Source organism: Nyctereutes procyonoides, unplaced genomic scaffold (assembly GCF_905146905.1).
Source record: "Nyctereutes procyonoides isolate TBG_1078 unplaced genomic scaffold, NYPRO_anot_genome, whole genome shotgun sequence".
Lineage (NCBI taxonomy): Eukaryota > Metazoa > Chordata > Mammalia > Carnivora > Canidae > Nyctereutes > Nyctereutes procyonoides.
The window spans coordinates 56,691,656-56,707,255 of NW_026575146.1; positions in this window are offsets into that span (position 1 = coordinate 56,691,656).

The following is a 15,600-nucleotide window of genomic DNA, read 5'->3' on the forward strand; positions in this document are numbered from 1 at the left end:
CACTAGCCAGGATAAAGCGATCCCAGAAACACATGGAATGCATTGACAAGTGTAGACTTGCCCTTAAATATCTGTGATTATCTTCCATCCAAGAACTGAATCTATGTAACTAGTATTACTAGTGCTGAAATCAATCATAAAAAGGACATCTTTTTCTATTAAAATCAAAGATGCTTATCATTGAACTCAGAGAAAATAATATTTATCATAAAAGTAAATGCCACATCCAAAGCCACAATTGATATCAAGTTCCTTCCCCATACCCATGATCCTTTACAAAAGAATGGAGGGAACAGATTTCATAGGCACTGGGACTGCCATTTCTAAAGCAGGTCTTTTTTTTTTTTTTAAGATTTATTTATATATTTGAGAGAGAATAAAAGCATGTGAGTAGCAGGGAGGGCGGAGGGATAGAGAGTCCTCAAACAGACTCACCATTGAGCTTGGAGCCTGATGGGGGCCTTCATCCTAGGACCCTGAGATCATGACCTGAGCCAAAACTGAGAGTTGGATGCTTAACTGACTGAGCCACTCAGGTGCACCCCAGAGCAGGTATTTTTAAAAATTATTTTAGGGACAACAAAACAGAGAGAGAATCAACCTCTGATCTCTCTGAATTTCAATTGTCTCATCTGTGAAGAAGGACTAATAAAATTTTGTCACACTATTCTAAGAATTCACTGAAATACTGCATGTTAGGTGTCTAGCTTATAGTGGAAACATAGTAAATGCTAATTTCTGTCCCCATTAGTCACGTGGATACTTGGATGTTGCTTTTGGATGACATGATTTTTCCCTGAAAGTGTTTTTTTGTTTTGTTTTGTTTTCATTTTTGTTTTAAAATTCAGCAGCTCTTGTTGGCTCATTTGGAAGCACCAAGGGAGTGATATTGCGGTAGGTCAAAGATCTGTCCCCAAGAAGCTTGAGGAATGAACATTCTGTGAACCTCTCGATGAAGTATAAAGTCCTGGGTGTTGCACCTATCCAACACCCACATCAACCAACACCAGTGCAATGGTTTTCAGGACCTTCCTGGTGTTGTATTATTCCTCACGTCCAATATTTTCTTCTTGCAACAGATGGAGATAAACTCATTGTTGAAACTGGTTGATCAACAAACTGGTCCTCTCTTAGCATTGGACAGAGATTAGGTTAGGTGTAGGACACAGATGAAGAAACAACTCCAGGGAGGACATTTACAATAGTGGCTTATCCTCACACAGCACAGAGATTATGTAACAATTCTGTGGACCTGGATTGTAGCAGGGGCTCAGCACCAGATGTGCACAGCTGCATGAGAGAAGCTAACCCTGCTAGAGCAAGAACAGCCACACACCTGTTGTCTTACTTCTGAATGAGATGCAAGAAGAAAGAAATCTCTCTCAGTAGAGAAAAATAAGATTGTGAATGTTTATTATTTATCAACTCATTATTTCTCTCTCTCTCTTTTAAAGATTTTATTTATTTATTTGTGAGAGACACACAGAGAGGGGCAGAGACATAGGCAGAGGGAGAAGCAGGCTCCTCGCAGGGAGCCCGAAGTGGGACTTGATCCCAGGACCCCAGGATCACACCCTGAGCTGAAGGCAGACTCTCAACTGCTGAGCCACCCGGGTGTCCCTCTTTCTGTCTTTTTTAAAGGTCTAAATGGGGCCATTTGTCTTTAATTTACTTTTTCCAAATTTTAAAAGTATGAGAACAATTTTGCAAAAGACTTTTTAGTTCAAGTGGCCTATTTAAAACTGGTTTCATTTATTCAATAATATCTACTTTTTAAAAGGCTATACTTTTCTTGAGAATTTCTTAATGTCCTGTCATGAAAAGGAATGAGTTGCTGATTCTGTGCGTGGAAATATTGCTCTTATAACCATATAATTTTTCCTTGTGTGAAGAAAGTGATCTAAGCCACCTCCAACGAATACCATTGCTAATGGTCATAGGTATCATGGAACTGACTTTCTCTGAAGCAGTTAGTGCATTGAAACCTGTCTGCTGTGACAAGTTTCCTTGCTGCAGTTAACACCATGGTCTCTAACAAAAGCATTTAACATTTTGTTGTGTGTTATATTAGGCACTATTTACACTTGTGGGACTCTTCTTAGGAAAACCAAACACTTTTGTAACTGAGTTATAAGTTGAATGCATTCAGCCAAAGTGAAAGTGGAAGAACGATATGGTACAGAAGTCTTATTTTTTGTTTCCATCTGTCACATGCTAAGGTACCAGGAAAAATTAGCTAGAGCTAAAATATTGCTTAATTTTAACCTCTTTAAAACTGAGCTTTTCCTCGTGTCTGTACATATATGGAATGGTGCTAAAATGCAGAACAGATAAGGCAGTGTTTAATATTTTCCTAAAGCGTCTTAGTTTTTTTAATTCACTATACTGACAAGTCAAGTTGGAGACCTAGTAATACGTGAGGGTAATACTAAAAGAGAGATTAGAATATAAAGGGGATAAAAGCAGCAAAAGCAAAACAAAACAAAAACAAACCCTGTTTCTGTCCTGTTTTCTCATCTGAGGGGCAAGATTGGAAAACTTACTTGGTTTAAACCACATGGGAAGAATATTTTTTCCCTTGCAAACTGACATTCACATTTCAGTGTAAACACATCATATGACCTGGAATGGACCACGATCCTTTCTTGTGTAAATACTGCTCGTGGGCACCAGCATTTAGGAGGTAGGGTGATATGCTCAGACACACACTGCCCTGGAATTTTACAGATAGCTTCTCCCAAGGCCCAGGATTTCAGGGCTCAGAAGCAAGGCTGGCATATCAGACGTTTGCAATAGTGAAGGACCACTGCCACCTGTGGACAGCAGGAAGCATCGGCGCAGGCGTGCTGTAGGCCCAAGTGGAGAAGGAGCAGCGATGAAGTATTCGTGCAAAAATTTGACCACCTGCTGAGTCTGATGATTGTAAAATTCTTCCAACAGCAAAGTGTGTTCATGGGTACACTTGTGGCCTGGGTTGGGGCTTTTTTCCCCCCACAAATCAGTAACTATCTCTCTGACTGTAGGAAGGATGTGATTATCATGTATGAATATAAAGCACAGAAAATGCATCACAAGCTCAAAAGGCCTCTGAGGGGCAGGTAGATAAATGTCCATGTATAAATGGATAAAAAAAAAAAAACAGTGACAGTGAATTGGAGATCACATGCCCCACCTAGAGGCGTTCAGTTTCATTGAAATTGTTCTTAGGAAGACTGGATTGCATCAAGCAGCATACATTCGCAGCTCAGACTCAGCCTGCAGCCATCTAGCCCTGAACTCAGGGAGTTGGACGAAAGATCTCAGGTGATATTTATGCACCCAGGAACAAAAATATAAGCATACTTCATTCACTATGAAATGCTTAATGAAAGGGTACTTTATTCCAGGCCTCAGTCCGTATTGGGCGACAAGTTGGGGAGATAGATGTTATACAAATAATTACTCCCAGAGAATTATAGTTGTAATAAATGGAATGAATGAAAATCCTAGGTAACGACACAAACATACACCTTGTTTCATCCAACTTGCTTGCTTACAAGTCACATCACGATTTTATATACTGCTAAGATAGATGAAAGTCTGTTAGTGGAATTATAGCCTCATTCTTGGTTACTTACAAAAAATGAAAGCCCTCTGCTTTCAATTTGTTTTATTTTAAACTTACCAATAGAGCTCATTTTAGACTTTTTCCCAAAGATTTTAAAATCATGTATGACTCTTACACATTCATAAAAAGGAAAATATAAATTAAGTGAGGGATTCCTAAAACTTTTCCAAATTGAGAGTTGGACTCTTTGGGATCACTTGGTGACCGAGCATCATCAACATGCATGTTTTCTCTATAGTGTCATTCTCTGGCCATTAGGAGAGTTAGGAAGGGCATTTCTGGGATGAGTGCTCTGTTGTTGTCTGGAACTTTTCCCCCAGCAGCTGACATGATTCAGTGTTTAGGTGCCAGTGGTTTCTTGATCTTACCAAGAAGTGTTAACAAAAGCTTTTCAGACATCAAGACTTGTATTCTTTCCTTGAATGGTCTTTCGGTGCTTTGTCAGCAAAGGTAAGGGGCTTTGGTTATGCAGTCCCGCTGTCAGGGCTAGCCCTCATGTGCACACATGTGTCGGCATGGGGGCCACGTCAGGATGCCCATCTGAGCTGACTGAGGAGGTTGGAACATCCGCTGTTAGAAAGCCATGCCTGATTTCTGAGACGTGGGAATATAAAAACAATGTAGCATCAGTGAGACAGAGTCACTAGCTGATCTGACCTGGCTTTCTGGGCCAGTGAAATATATACGTACGTATATATATATATTTTGACAAGGTGACATTTAGTCACCAGACCTGAAAACAGAGAAGTTATCCAGAAGTTAAGGTGGAGAAGTGTCACCCTGGGAAAAGGCAGGGTCATACTAGGGTGCAGACCAGCTGAACAGCTCATCCAGCCACCAAGCTACCTGGGTTCTATAGCATTGCCAGTGCTTGCTCCATGGGCTTGTTACCTTCCTGATGAAGCTGAGAGGATTGTTGAGTGCATAATAAAACCAAACCTTCACTGGTTTGTTTCTCTTGAGCATTCTTAGTGTGCACTTACATAGGCACAGCTGTATCTGAAACTGGCAGGTGAGGTCATCTGGAGCTCCAAAAGCACATCATGCATGATGCAGCAAAAGCGACAGTCTTCATGATCTAAATGTAAAACCCTTAAAAAAAAGATTTTATTTATTTATTCATGAGGGACTGAGAGTGAGAGAGGCAGAGACACAGGCAGAGGGAGAAGCAGGCTCCCTACAGGGAACCTGGATGTGGAATTCATCCCAGGACCCCAGGATCATGACCTGAACCTAAGGCAGATGCTCAATTGCTGAGCCACCCAGGCGCTCCTAAAGGTAAAACCCTTTTTATAAACTGTCCCACCCCCTAGAAAATTGTATTGTTTCATAATTGATGGAAGAAAGACAAAGACAAAAAAAGCCTAGAGAACAAATGAAAATAGTCCAGTTTTTCCGAAATATTGATTTTGCTTCTCCCAGGTGGAGTAAAATGTGTATTAAATCTATTCGTGTAAACAGTTTTTATGACTAGAAAATTAGGTTCACTGCACTCTTGCTAGATACATACTGAACAAATATTTAAAAGCTGTCTGTTTGAAGGGGCCCCAGATGATTGCTTTTCCAGGGAGTGGACATATTTGTTGCTAGTGCTGGCCAGCAAGGAGCTTGGCAAGTTCAGGGAACCAAGTGAGGGGCAGTACAGTTGGGACGTGGGTTGGCACGTAGGGCAGAGTGCAGGGAGCCAGTCAGGAGGCTAATCCTGAGTCATGGCATGTAAATTTTCAATTAAGGATTTCAATCTTCCTCCCAAGAGAATCTGGGAGTTCTTAAATTTTAAGCTGTGAAATGACATGATCATATTTGCACTTTTAGTCTGGCTACTGTAAAGCGAATGGATTGTTGGGAGTAAGTTATTTTCTCTCCGGGTAGGGCAGGGCTCTTTGTTCATGCAGCAGTCTGGATTTCAGACATTGGTGGCCCTGCTTTCAAACATGTCCTCAAAATGGGTATGTGAATTATTAATCATCCTCAGCACCGTTAGGAAATTTTACAGAGCTGAAATTAACAATTATACTCCAATCACAACAACAGATTGCTGAGCAGTCTGTTAAATGGAATCTTCAGTGGTTTGTCTTTCTTTCTTTCTTTCTTTCTTTCTTTCTTTCTTTCTTTCTTTCTTCTTTCTTTCATTTTTGTTTTGGACAAGTGAATTAAATCATAAATGAAAGAGCAAAATCAGGATTTGGGACCAAAAGAATTTCCCTTGACGCAGAGTGAGAAGAGCTTCTGCTGGGTAGACTGTGGGAATAACCCTCTTGGCAGCTCACAGTAAATTGAATCTTCTTTCATTAAAACTATGCAGTGACACCAAGGCATTAAATGGTTAGTGGCAGCTTTGATTTAGTTGGTGGTAACTACTTCCTTTTTGGGTGAATGCTCAAATTCATTTCAGGAATACTCTGCGAGAGCCCATAACAACAGTGGGTTTCGGCTCCCCGGTCATTGGGCTTCAGTACCTCTTACATACATTTGAGCTGGACACCCTGCTCGTTGTTTTAATTCTTACAAAAACATTTGGGGTAAGCGTATGAAACTCCTCTTATACACTCAATTATCCCAGTGAAACAAGAGTAATTTTAATAATGATGATATGAGCCAGTGCTAACATAATCTGCTTATTCTGAGCCAGGAAGTCGCTTCATCTTCATACTAGCCACAAGTGAAGGCACTGTTAAGACCCCATTTTTACACATTAGGAGAACAATGCACAGAGGGTTTAAGTAACTTGCCTAAGGCCACACGGCTTGAGGAAGTGGTGGAGCTAGCTAGCATTAGGAGCAGGGAACCTAGCTTCAGAGTCTACGTGCTTAACCACTATACCCAGCACCTCTTTAAAATTACTGCTTTTTGAAAAGTTAGTTCACGATCTATACATTTATGTATACATACTTCTTTAAAAAACATTTTTATAAACCCTTTAAACTGGATCACCCCACCGTAAAAATAGGGGAGATTTTTGAAACTGAATCCAACTTCACGGCACAAGATGAGTAAAGTTTAAAAGCAAGCAGATGTTTGCAAAGCATATAAAACTCAAAATTGCTCTACACTCGATGTTATTTGGAACACAGGCATAATTCTTTTCAAATATGATTTTATCTAAATGGTGTCCCTTAAAACTTCATTTTAACACCCAAACGATCCCCAGCTGTTCGGGTAGATTGGCCCCTGCTGAGCGTGTTTCCCAACACTTCCCATATTCCACCATAAATATTCATGATGCAGTACTCCAGCTACCCAAAGGGGGCCAGGATTCATTTTTATGAACTCCTCTCAACTGGGATTAGCATCTTTCACCTATTACCCGACTCCTGAATTATGGTTTTGTTCTGCCGTGGTCTCCATTTGCTCTATTTTTACTGATACCTGAGAAGTCTGAAGAGAATGTGAAGTGTGAAAGAAAACTTCTAATCCCAGGAAGTTGGCCCAAGGAGTATACAAAATCAATTTTTAAAATACAATATCTTATTCAAACTTCGCACCCAGACCAGAGTGAAACCGCCGTTTGCTTATGTTGCCAGATTTCCTAGGAGATAGCAGGGCCTCTGTGAGAGGTGGGTGTGCTGAGTTTGAGGGCCAGGGGTTTGGGATGATGGAGGAGTTAAGTCAAGGGGATGCTGTTTCCACAGATAACACATGCTTGGGCTACAAAATGAATGATTTTTTCCATATGATTTATGCTTGACTGTGTTTAAATACCAGAAAATACTAGGAATAAATCTGCCTTTTTTTGAGTTTGAGAGGTGGCAGGAGAAGTGTGAATTTTGCTACCTTTGCAGTTCTCTCTCTCTCATTTTTAGTGAGTTTCTTAAATTACATCTACTATTTGTATATGTCATATTTATAATGTCCCCTTATGTACCCAGAGATGCTCTTGACCTCATCTGGACCAAAGTCAGGAAACTGACAACTCACCTTGTCAGTGGGAAGAAGGCTTATCTTTGGCATTAGACTCAAGACTTGGCACTAGCTGGTCAGATGGACTTACACACAGTATTTAACTTCTTGAAATGTTCATTTTTCTATTTGTAAGAGAGAAAATGTCAGGTGCAAAGTCTTCTTGTGAAGTATAAATAAGGTACATGGATGGAATACGCAACACAGGCTTACATGAGGAGTGTCTGCTCCCTCCTCTCCTCCTCCAAGTGATAGCAGCCACTCAAGTATCCCAAGAAGACATGAATTATGGAAGATCAATGGTGGCCCTTAGCCCACTGGGCACTGCGGTCACTCCCCACATTTCGTGGTTTTGCCATATCACACAATGGCAAGAGGATAGCCTCTGAACATTTTGGAAATGCCTTTCTGTTCTGTGAAGGTTTCTGCCATAATAGAGTGAGTTGTGAGGAGAAGGGGTCAGAATTAACTGCACTGCCTGGGTTGATTAACTACATAAAAGAGTGGACATTACCATTGCCTGCTCTTTCTGTAAATAGAATTTTCTACCAGTTACCCCCAGTCCCCCTTTCAACCCTGCGGAGCTCTGCTGCACAAGAGGAGGTGCTATAAGAACAATTATTCATCACCAAGGATGAACTACTGACTTTCTGCAAATGAACCTTCTGAAGAGACACTTGCTAATACCCCCACTGCCCAAGTCAGACAAACAGGCTAGAATAAGTCAGCGATCCAAAACTCTGGAGCTAGTACATCGGAGTCATTAAAGCATGACGTCCACAGTCATACTTTGGGGGGTTTGAATCCTGCTATGTTGTGACTAGTACTGATAGTGGGCAAACCACTTTACCTTTCTAAGCCCAAGTTTCTCATAGCAGTAGGTAGGACCAGGTTCACATGGGTTGTGATAGGGATTAAATGAGATGGTCCAGGTAAAACATTTGGCACACAAACATTGTGTTGGCACAATGTGCTCCATTTATATTAGCTTAAAAATTAGTTTTGAAAGAACTGTCTGACAGCAAACATTAGGTCCCATCCCATATACTTAAGCCTGGATACATAATTGACCATGCTGGCAGGACCTCGGGCAGCAATGCAACAAAGGTATTGAGTATCCACAGAATATAGAGCATGTTTTTAACAAAACTGAAGCCTACTTTACATTCCTGCTCTTATTTTAAGGGGCAGTACTTAGTGGGTTGCTATGCATGGAGAGGTGAATAATGTGTGCATTTGGAAGGTACAGTGCTCTCTAAGGTATGCATATGGAAAGATAATTTTTTGATATGAGGTAGCAGTTACTATAGGCAGAGCCTGGTGTCGCTTGCTATTCCATTTTTTAAATACAAGTGTCACCCACCAGGCAGAGATGTCTGCTATTTCAATCTCTGGCATCTTCAGGCTTGCCCTGTTATTTTAGGCTGTGCTTCAGTGTGTATTTGAAGCATTTCTTTAGCTTTTCTTGCTTCCAGTTGCATCACGTTCAACCCTCTTGGGCTGTCTCATGATCTCCTATGTCATTTGGGAATCCAGCCTAGTGGGGGTAGTGAGCATTATTTAAATGCATTCCAGTACCACACTACTGATGATCACTTTGAGTCAGTTAAAATTAATTTGAGTGGTAACAATAATAAGATTGTCCAAGAAATTGGGCATAACATTGTAATGTTTCTCATGTTACAAACCTGCCAAACAAGGGTCAGAGACTGTTTGGGAAAACACTATTACACTCTTTCCACATACTTACCTTTGTCTCTTTGTCTCAATACATACACATCTGAAAGAATATTATTTGGATAAGAGGCACAAATGTGGAGTGAAGATCCTCATCCAACTATGGATATGGTGGTATCTGACCTCTTGGACTGAGTTTGAGGCCCTTTTGATAAAGATGACAAGAGTAGAAGTGGACTGTGGTCATGGGAAACTCTGAATGCAGGTTGGACTGTTTTGGCTTCAGACCAGAAGGTGGAGCCCAGGAAGGTGAGAGAGGCCAGTCTCCCCACCTCTACTCAGAATCTAGCACTAACTGGTGGCAAAATGGCAGCTCTTTGACTATATTAAGCCTCGTTGCTTAAGATGGCATCATCAACATAATATTGGGGTGGTTCCTTCAAGCAGGTTTACTTGACATTGATAGGTTCAGTGGAAGTAGGAGAGGAAAATTTGGAGGCTACTTAGTGATTGTAGCCCACAAAATGGTTTGCTTTGAGGACTCTAGAAAATACTAGTAGGAAATTCAAGGAAGTCTCAGTTCTTACCTGCTCAATCTAACTGGTGGGGAATAGAGACTGTTAAGATTATTGTAACATTGGTTGATTATTGGGTGTTTAAATTCAGCGTGATTTTAAATTTTATAGTAAAACATATTTTGGGCTAGGGGTGTGTATTGGTATAACTGTTTTTGGAGTCTTCTCTTACTCTGAAATAGAAAAAGATTCTGGGTATGTTTACAGAGTTAGTAGCCCACAAGGAATTCCTTAACTGCATCATTCGTAAGTAGTTATTACAACAAAATAGTTGAAGCCAAACATGCACAACTTTCTAGGTAATGTTATTTATGAATTTAATTTTATTTTTAAAGTATGTATTTAATTTTATTTTAAATGTATTTTAAATTTAATTTTATTTTATGCATTTAATTTTATTTCAAATAATGGTGAATCTCTACAATGATGGTAAGAGATTATGACTGATCTGAATATCGTTCCATGCTAAAATGTGTTGGCTGTTAAAACAGCCATCTGACTTAAAGAACTTTCCTGATCTGTTTCCACTTCTTCAAATGTGCACTTGTTGTGAAGATAAAATGAAAGATTGCATGTAAAGTGTCTAGCAGAGCAGATTCTAAGTAATTGGTAAACCACTATCTCTATAAGCTATAAAGGGTTTTACTTAATACATCTATAAAGGCAGAGTTTCAGCTGTGGACATTCTGTTTTTAATTTGGAACCTTACTTTTATAAGATTTGGGTAACAGTGTCTGGGTATAAAGGAAACTATGAATATACAAGTTAGAAATGAACCATGTGAATGAATTTGGCAGCCATGCTTTAGAGTGCCTGTCTGCCCAGTGACCCTTTCTTTGGAAATTGCTTCCATCTACCTCTCTATCAGACGTCTGGGAAGCCATGTTATTTCATGACCTATTCCCTCATTTACAGAGGTTTGGATGAGAAATGGTCATGCTACCCATTTGGGCCAATTACACTTCTCCCCAAAGGAGACTGGATTAGGGCAGTGAGAGAGAATGTTTTAGTTTGCTTCCCCCAAAACTCCAGGTAAGGATTTCAGTGCAGGAGTTTATTTGAGAGGAGGTCCCAGGAAAACATCTCTGGGGGAGTGGAGAAGTAAAATAGGGAAGGGAGATAAACCGATATATATACCGATAAAAATTCATCAAACAAGTGACTACTTGGGAACCACAGCTTAATGCAGCTAGAGAATATTTAGCGCGGAATGTGTGAGTTACTCCATCCTATGTAAGGTGAGGGAGCTAAGCTACTCATCCCTCAATTGGTGTTGCCTATTGGTTAAGGGCTGTTCCCAGAAGGTGTTAATTATTAGGTATTGTCTGTGGGCAGAGCAGACCCAAGAAGCCAGAAATGACTTTGGGATCAAGAGCTGCAGGTATGAGCATGCAATAGTGGGCTAGCAGGTATAGACATCTTCAGGGCTTGAGGGGATATGAGAAAGGCACTGGCAGTCTCATTACTGAGTCAGTTTGCTTTCAGGGTATGAGTCATTTAAACTGAAGGGCTCAAGGCAAAGTTGTAGGCCTTGTATAAGCTGATGAAGAAGAGAAAGCTATTCTTTAAACAGAGGGCGAAGAATGTGGTAGTAGGTACACAGAGGCAAATAAGAGAGGACATGTGATCCTTAAAATATGGCAAAGGTGAACTGGTAATGTAACATTCCAGCTCATGTAAGATCTGGCTTTGTTTCATTTTCCTGAGTTTCTAGATTATGTGAAAATAAGTGACCCCTACTCTTTGTTTGTTTGTTTGTTTTATTTCTTTCTTCTTTCTTTCTTCTTTCTTTCTTTCTTTCTTTCTTTCTTTCTTTCTTTCTTTCTTTCTTTTCTTTTCTTTTTTTTTTTTTGCTTGCCTTAGTAACAACTGTTCATAAGATGTGGTGGATTGTATCTTCCGAAAGTGGCCCCAGCAGTATTACAGAGTATCACATACTCTGCAGAACATGACTGCTCTCCCATCAAAAGGCAAAGCCTGTTTTCCTTCCCCTTGAGATTATGTGGGCCTTTGTAGCATCATCAGTGAATAGAATATGGTAAAAGTGATGCTGTATGACTTTGGATATTAATTCATATGAGGTATGTTTTCCATCTGGCTCTCATTCTAGTGTGCTTCTCCTGGAAATCCAGCCTCCATGTTGTAAGGAAGCCCTTTTCATATGAGGAGGGCACTTTGTTTTCTTTCTTTTTCTTTTTTTAAAGGATTTTATTTATTTATTCATGAGAGACACAGAAAGAGGCAGAGACATAGGCAGAGGGAGAAGTAGGCTCCTGTGGGGAACCTGATGTGGACCTTGATCCCAGGACCCTGGGATCATGACCTGAGCCAAAGGCAGATGCTCAACAAATAAGCCACCCAAGTGCCCTTGTGAGGCCACTTTGATAGTTCCCACTAAAGTCTTACCTGGCAGCCAGCATTGATTAATGGTGATGTGTGAATGATTGAGCCTGGAAATAATTCTAGTCCCCAGATTCAAGTTGCCCATCCTGAAACCACATAGATCAGAGGGATGAGCCATCCTTACTGAGCTCCACCCAAATTGCAGATTTGAGGGCAACATATATGTTATCTTTGTTTCTAGTCACTAAGTTTTGGTCTAGCTTGTCCCACAGCTCTGGATACCTGGAACACAAGGTAAGGCAACCTTTGTGGGTTTATAGAAGGTCTTTCAAATAGTTCAGAGTAGTGTCAGTGCATGGTTAGACAATCACCCATTTATTGACAATTAAAACTGAATTTTCTCCTCCCAGCCCATCAGCAGTACTGGAGCCTTTCATGAGGAATTTGTTGTGAGTCTAACCAAAGTCAGATCGGCAAACTCTTACCCCCTACCCAGTGAGTCCCATTAGTTCATTACTACCATATTCTGGTCCATACAGGAGCCTAAGGACTCAGGAGCCTTAGAGTTGTTTTTTCTTTTCTTTTCTTTTTTTTTTTTTAATATAAGGGCCAGTCATGTTACCTAGATATTTCAGCAGTTGTGGTCTCCATGCATTGTTTCATTCAATTTTTGTCAAAATTCTGGGATAGAGATTATACCTGTCATTTATAAAATGAGGAACTAGAGTTTCAAGAAGTCTAAATGACTTTCTCAGGATTATGCCATGAATGTCAGAATTGACTTGAAGGCAGCTCTGTGTGATTCTCTAGTCTATGTCCTTTCCCCTCTGCTTACTTTCTCCTGGCCTTGAAGCTAGTGAAGGTCCACAGTTTAGCTACTATCCCATTTTAGCTACGTTCTGCACTACCTTGATTTTGTGAGTTGGCATTGTAACATAACCACCTGTTGTACCTCTGGTTTGTGTGAAATTACCTTCTGAAGTAAAAAAAAAATTTCTGACATAATAAGTTGGAGTCCTCTGCTTATATATGAATGTGTATGTGTGTGTGTGTGTATATGTATATATATATATATTCACATATCTAATTATGTATACAAAGTATGTTTTATACAAAAGTATAGTAAAATGTCTAATATATATTACAAAAATAATAACATAAAATTGTATTTATATGTGTCACATGTATTTATATAATTATCAATTTAAAAAAAGACTTGGTGGTGGAAATTACTAATTTATCTGTAGTATTCTGCAACAAACTAGACAGTGCTTCATTTCATAAAAATGCATGCCATTCTTCTATTCTGTTCAATAATTACTAATTTATTATTTGATTTTAAAATCTTTTCATTCTGAAATAATGTTTATATTTACAGAAGAGTTACAAAGATAGTACAGAGTTCTAATGTCCCTATACTCAGTTTCTTTAAATGTTGGCATCTTGCATGTGAAATTAACTTTAGTCAAGCGCCATTCTCCAAATCACACACTGTATTCAGCTCTTACTGACTTTCCACTATAACCTTTTTTCCATTCTAGAATCTAATCCAGAATACCACACTGCATTTGGTCATCATGCCTTCTTAGTGTTCTCCAACCTGAGACCATATCTTAGACTTTTCTGACTTTTAGACTTTTGAAGCGTATTTACCAGGTATTTGTAGAATGCATTTCAGTCGGGTTTGTCTCTTGTTTTTTTCATGAAGAGCCTGAGGTTATAGATTTTCTGGAAGAATAGCATGGAGGTAAATACCTTGCTGTCCTCATTACATCATATTTAGGGTACTTGATGTCAACATGACCTACCACTGGTCACGATGGCCTTGATCACTTGGTTGAGATGCTACCTGCCATCTTTCCTCCCTTTAAAGATGAATCTTTTCCCTTTCCATACTCTGTAGTTAGTTAAAAGTGAGTCACCAAGTCTGGCCCCCACTCAAGGAGAAAGGAATTACGTTCTGAGAGGGACGGGTATGACTGGTTGATATTTTTATATGGCAGAGGGAAAGAGTGTTTGCACTCCTGTAGTGTCCCACAGTGCTGCAGTGTGAACAGGTGTCTGGCTAGTAGACACTCTTAACTCACACCTCAAGTTGTACACATCTTTGATTTCTTCATTATAGGAAATACATCCTACAGAGAAATGCATATTCTTGTTTACTGCATGATTGAGAGCCAATTTGTAAGCATTCTAGTCATGGTCTCTTCACTCCCTAAACAAAGTGCTCACTTTTGCTTTTTAAATCCTGAAGTCTGTGATGTTTAATATAAAGTGTTGTTTTTTTTCGGGATGTCTGGGTGGCTTAGTGGTTGAGCATCTGCATTTGGCTCAGGGTGTGATCCTGGGGTCCTGGGAGCAAGTCCTGCATCACGGCTCCCTGTGGGGTGCCTGCTTCTCCCTCTGCCTATGTCTCTGCCTTTCTCTGTGTCTCTCATGAATAAATAAAAATCTTTTAAAAAATATTGTTTTTTTCAAAGGTATAGGACTTATCTCCTCTGAAAAGAAGGAGATAAGGCTTTTCTTAATCTTTAAAATTTCCCTAGCACTTGAAAATAATAATTATTATAAATCATAAAATTTATAATATATAAAATATGTATGTATTTTGTATATATATAATTTATAAGAATTTGGGAATATAAAGTTGTAAAACTTGTAAATATTATAATAATAATTCCTATTGATTAAATACCTCCCATGTGTTGAAGACTATCGTTGGTATCTTACAACGTTTATTTTTGATCCTTATAAAAATATTTATTGGAGGAAGTATTATAATTCTCATTTTATAATAAAAAGAAGCAGGTGTTCAGGGGAAGAAATGATCTTCTCCACGCTGGCATGGCAAGTAGCTGGAGTTTGAACTTAGGGCTCTTTGATTGTGAACTGTGAACCTGGTAAATGTTTCTAGATTGGCTGATTAAAATTGCATAAGGTAAGGAAAACAAAAACAATATTTGAAGATTGGACTAGAAATAAGTCTTTCAAAAATGACACACAATCACACATGATTGAGAAGACAGGTGTTAGGCTGTGTTTGTGTGAAGAGTCGCTGCCACTTCAAGTCAATCAGAAGAATCATCCTGACATTTATGCTGATGTATGAAAGCAGCAGCTATATCCTGCATCCTGTGAGGTGGGGGCTGAGCTTCCACTCCTCACTGCAGCCAGAGGTGGGCTATATAATATAATCTCATATGCTTTATGTGCCCCATGTAGAATGATAATCCTGTCTTATGAGGAAACAGGAAATAAGTAAGAGGGCTTTTAAAATAGCCACAGATAGCATGGAAGCAGAAAGGCAACAAGTCACAATAGGATGCAAGCTCCCATCCAGCAATCACAGGGCACTACTAGAGATGAAGCATGAATCAAGTAGGTAAAAGTGTGTTGAGAGCAGGTGTTGTGTGAGGGAGATGGGGCAGGGAGGGAGTAGGAGGGAGAGAGAGATGCGTGAGTATGAATCTCAGTCCACAAAATGTCAAAGCTTCAGTG